Here is a 6,000-nt window from a genome sequence, read left to right as displayed (position 1 = left end):
GAAAATGAAGGAGGAGCTGAAAGCAAGCAATTCAGCAAAGTATGTTGGCCTTGTTGATCAAGTACTTCATTCGCTTCACAATGATCCTCGAGTTATTAAGATCTTGAACTCGGATCAGTACGTTTTGGCCACTGTGCTTGATCCAAGGTTTAAGACCTACATTGAGTTTTTACTTGTAAATGAGCGAGATGTGAACTTTTGCAAGGAGTTATTGCTCAGCAAGTTGGCCGCTGAACTGGGCCTCGGCTTGACAACGTGTCCTTCTTCACTTTCTCAAGCTGCTGCTGCTCGTAAAAAATTAAATTTCCCAAAAAGAAGCAGGGAAGACGCAGGGGGCAGACCAGAACAATTTAACATCTGGGCTGGTTTGAAGGATTTTTCAAAAAAATTTGTCACTTTGCCCATAACTCCATCCAATACGAGTATAAACATGCAAAGGATGGTGGAGGATTACTTTCAAGAGGTAGTTGATATGGAAATGTCAGACAGTCCCTTTCCTTACTGGGAAGAAAAGCAAGCCATTTGGAAACCCATGTACAAACTTGCTTTGCAATACCTAAGCTGCCCACCCTCCAGTGTGTACTCTGAACGAGTGTTCAGCACAGCAGGGGACTTAGTCAGTGATCGCCGTAGAAGGTTACCTCCCAAAAATGTGGAGAAAATGATGTTTATTAAAATGAACTACATCTTCCACGAGGAAGGCCTTCACCATCCAAGACATCCAAGCACTGACTGTTCTCTAATGGCGGATTCAAGCGGCGATGAATTGATAGTCTGTGATGATGACGTACACACTGATGAGGGTGAGGATGAAGCTGAAGATGATGACGATAATATCTTTTTAAAACTTTCTATGTAAGTGTAGGGTGCAATCTACCCCCAAAGAGGAAAGGGACTTGTGGCATTCCCATATCAGGTACCGTCTTGAAAGGCTGCTGTTTGGGCAATTTCTCCTTAAGGGTAGGGTGTCATAGACAGAGTGACCCCAAACTGCCTTTGTCCATTTCTCTTAATATTGTACAGTCTATAACGGCTGAATTTTTTTGTATTTTATACAAGTGCAGGGGGGCTTATAGAGCCAGAAACGAAACTGGCTTTGTCCATTTCAATTAATATTGTACAGACTATAACGGCTGAATTTTTTGGTTTTTTAAACAAGTGGAGGGGGGCCTATAGAGCCAGAAACCAAACTGCCTTTTTCCATTTCTTTACATATTTAACTATAAGTGTAGGGTGTAATATACATTCAAAGACGATGGCTGCATTGCCAACATGCATAGATGGAGAGGAAGACAATCTGTTTTATGGGTAAAATAAATGAAGTCCTACCAATGAAGAATTAAACAGTTTTTAGAGGATTTATTACCTCTACAATTAGATTATCTCTAAAACAGTTGGAGCACTAAATTGGGTTATTTTAGGCCAAAAAAACATTGATTTTCCAACAAAATAGCAAAACAAAACCAAACAAAACCAAAACCAAAACACGCAATGGCGGTTTTGCAAAACCAAAACCAAAACACGACGGTAATCCAGATCCAAAACCGAATCCAAAACCAAAACACGGGGATCAGTGACCATCTCTAGTTCAAACTGACCCACACAAAAGTATTTTTGAGTATTAATCTCATATTGCTTGTATCTTGCAATCGCTATTCCGTCCACACCGGGTTAATGCTGGTGAAATAAGCTTTTAATATGAGACCAAACTCTTTACCTTATAAAACACCTGAACCATAAATACCTTTACTACAGTATTATACATGCATAAATAATACATTTTACTAATAACTGAATGTGGATTGGAACCTTAATAAATATGAACTATATATAAGTAAATGTGTAAGTGCGAGTGTACGCGTGCGTTATTTATCGTGCGATTGCGCCATGACACGTGGAGCACTGATCGCAATCGCATGGTAAAACAATATTAATCAATATACTTTCATCCAATTATTCGACTTTGACAACTGTGTATAGAATGAAAATGTAGTAATAATTATAATATTATAATAATACTACTACTACTACTACTACTAATAATAATAATAATAATACTACTAATAATAATAACAATAATAAAATCACTCTTTTATTATTGCCAAATATTTTATTAACTATTAAAGATGTATGAAGTACCAGAAAATCTTTTTGCGCTGATTTGCCAACGTTTGGCACCAATGCTGCCATCTTGCCGTACAAAGCCACGTACTTTGAGGGAAAGCTAGGTGCATTAGCATAAATGGAGGCACATGACATCATCAAAGAGGCATTGCATTGTATCTCAGCAGTGTCGCATATTGCAAATGCAGGGCCAGCGCTACCATTAGGAGAAACCTAGGTATTTATGCCACTCATCTAGTGATGTTAATTCCCCTGCAGCGCCCTCACATGAAGCACTGGCCTCTGACATGATGGAGAAGCAGCTTGTTACATGTGAAGTTACTGATTCTCCAGTCCGTGATCCGCTGGGAGTGTGGTGCTTGGCTATAATGTCACAGCTAAGTGACATTCCCACTCTGAGGAGCCGAGGATACCATTCACACCTCCTGCCTGCCAAGGTGAGAGGCAGTGGGGGTGGGAGCTCCTCTTCTCAGTGGGTGGTTGGGTTGCCCTGGCCCTGCCTTAATGACCTGTGTTCAATTTGACTTTTTTCAAGAGGGTTCTGCTGTAATATGAAACAATTTTGACAAAAGAACATGTCTTTGCAGTTTAATATATTAGTGATTCCAGTTTGTTCTTTTTACTAAAAATCAATGTCATGCTACACCCATCATGGTAGTTTCATTGTATTACACAGAGCACTACTTGTTTATGTCAATCTTGTGCAGGGGGTGGGGGGTGTTGAATTTAGTTGTCATCTATAGTCAACATATTTTTAGCGATTGGTCAGTGTTCCAGATTTTTGAGAATAAATGACTGGTCTGTTTGCAGTATCCTCATCATCATTTATTTATATAGCGCCAGCAAATTCCGTAGCGCTTTACAATTGGGTAGCTCTGAAATACATTCATATAATACATTTAATATTACACAGGATCAAAATTAGGTGAAAGCACTATAGAGCAAATCAGGTAATGTTTCTACCATTTTTGCTTCATAAGTTGCAGATTTGGGTGGTCCTTTATCCTCTACTTAAAAAAAGGGCATAATTTCCAACGAAAGTAGATTTTTTAATGAATTGTTAATAGATTTTCTGGTCCTTACCGCTGACATGAGGGTGTTGTGAACACGCTGAGCCTCATTTACAAAGCATAAGATGAGTGAGGCGCTGTACAAAATCCTCAATGCTTGAATCAGCCAATTATTTTCTTATTATTATTATCGTACAATTCTAAGGCACCACAGTGCTCTGCAGCGCTGTACAGTAGGGAAAACAGTACATACAAGGTAGACAAAATAATTTCAGACATGAAAACAAAGGGTATGAAGGACCCCGCTCATTAGAGAGCTTACATTCTAAGTGGAAACAAGAGGAGTAAATGTGTCTCAGAGTGGAGATTTGGACAGTTGTGAGGGTGTATTAGTGTGAATAGTGTTATCGAGGATAAGGTCACCTCTAAAAAAGAGATGGGTTTTCAAAGAACATCTAAAGATTTGAAGGCTGTGGGAAAGTCTGACTTGGTGTGGTAGGGAATTGCATAAGTGGAGGGCAGCACGGGAGAAGTCTTGTAGTCAGGAGTGAGAGGTGGTTACCAGAGATGATACAAGGCGCAGGTCAGAGGTAGACCTAAGAGAGCAGGAGGGGGAGTATTTTGATATGAGATTTGAGATGTATGCAGGGGTGGTGTTGTTGAGGGCTTTATAGGTAAGGGTGAGTAAGTTGAATTTGATTCTGGAGGACACAGGGAGCCAGTGAAGGGATTTGCAAAGTGGTGCAGCAGATGTGGAGCAGTGAGAGAGAAAGATCAGTGAAAGCGGGGCCTCATGATCCTTCTGACTTTTTGTTTTAAGCAGGAGGTGTCAGAAAAGTTACCACTGGGATAACTGGCTTGTGGCGGCCAAGCGTTCATAGCGACGTCGCTTTTTGATCCTTCGGTGTCGGCTCTTCCTATCATTGTAGAATTCACCAAGCTTTGGATTGTTCACCCACTAATTGTTGTCGCCATAGTAATCCTGCTCAGGGAACCCCAGGTTCAGACATTTGGTGCAAGTGCAAGTTTATCTGTACACAAGGTGTGATAGTTGGGAGGATTTATAATTTAGCTGATTGTTTGATGCAAATTTATGATGATCACTTTTCTGCAACAATAATTATGGGAATAAGCAGCAACACAAGCATCACATGAGACTTTGGAGCAGACTGTGTCAAACCTTAACGCAGGTGTTCTAAGGCGGGCTCAATGTGGACAGAAACCTCCTACGGAGTTGAAGGGCTAAGAAAAGGCGTATTCTGGTAATGTTTTTAAGGTGGAGTTGCCAGGACTGAGAGAGTCTGGATGTGAGGAATAAAGCGAAGGGCAGAGTCTAGTGTGACACCAAGGCACCGGGCTTGGGAGACTGAGGAAATTGTGGTGTTTTTGACAGTGAAGGAGATTTGAGGGCAGGTGGTGACTCTGGCAGGAGGGAAGATAATAAGCTCTGTTTTGGACATGTTGAGCTTTCAAGTAGTTTGGAGGCAAAGGGGAGGAGAGAAATAGGGCGGTAGTTGGAGAGAGAGGCTGGATCAAGAGCAGTATAGTCCCAACAGATGGATAAATGTCAGAAATATCTTCCAGTGAAAAATCCCTCTTCCAATGGTGATCTATGTGGCCAACTAATGTAAATAACCACGTGGAGGGACCCCCCGCAGGGTGTAAGCTTACAAGATACTCTCTTTGGGTACAGCACATCAAACAACCATCTGGCGGTGACTCCAACGTTATCTTCCATACAGAACTCCAATGATGTGGGATATATGTACAGAGAAAAGATCATAGTATAATGCCATTTTTATTAAAAGTATTATAAAACAACAAACAAGTTCTAATGTGCTTCTAGGAGCGTACCCCAATTTAGGATTCAAATAGCGTCTTAGAATGAGAATAGGAGTGGGTTTACCCAATGTCCATCAGCTCTCAATTGGCAGATGAATCTGTGGGGTAGTCCAGAAGCCGGTCTTCCTAATTAACCAACGCGTTTCGAATATACAATATTCTTTATCAAGGTAACAGGAAACCCAAAGTAATGTCCTTATAAGTTCTTGCAATCCGGTCATGTGATTTAGCCCACAAATCCCGTCAAGAGTGGGCAGTCATGTGATAGTATCCGGAAGCGTCACTATAGATCAAAGCGAGGCTTGGAACCTTCTCATCTTGTACATGCGCAGATGGAAATTAGCTCCCTGTTGTTTATGCCTCAAATAGATCTTCATAGTGGAAGCCAGTTCTGTCTCTCATATTCTTAGTAAATAAATTTAAATAAAAATAGAGTCAGTCTTGGTACATATAAATATGTCTCAGAAATAGAGTACCATATCAAATACATACATACATAAACAGAACGGGCAGTAATTCATATGTCATGTGAATGGAATAATGTACTCCATTGATTATAAAGGTACCATGGATATACACTAATTAAAATGACATAAATAATAGGCCAACATGAATATTAGCCCAGATTAAAATCAAAATTAGAAACATATTACTTCACTGTATGCTCCAATTTGTTGTAAAGGTGACATATATAAAAAAACATTATAATGATCACATAAAGAACAGGATCATATACACCTAGCCCAAGGTAAAATAGATCAAGATGTACAACATATTGGTTCATAAGAAACATTTTAGCTCAAATTCAGCATTGAGCCCCCTAGGTATTAACTGAAAGATCCATCGCATTTCCGCCTTTGCTAGCCTTTGAAGAGTATTCTTACATCTCCAATTTGGTAGGATATGTTCTATCCCCCAAAAACTAACTATATGGTTGGGATTACACTGATGTACCTTTCTAAAATGTTCAGATAAGGTGTGAGTCTCCAACCCTTTCTTAATGTTGTTCATATGTTCTCTTAAC

Source organism: Mixophyes fleayi, chromosome 4, assembly GCF_038048845.1.
Source record: "Mixophyes fleayi isolate aMixFle1 chromosome 4, aMixFle1.hap1, whole genome shotgun sequence".
Taxonomy (NCBI): Eukaryota; Metazoa; Chordata; class Amphibia; order Anura; family Limnodynastidae; genus Mixophyes; species Mixophyes fleayi.
Note: the sequence above shows the minus strand (reverse complement) of the source record.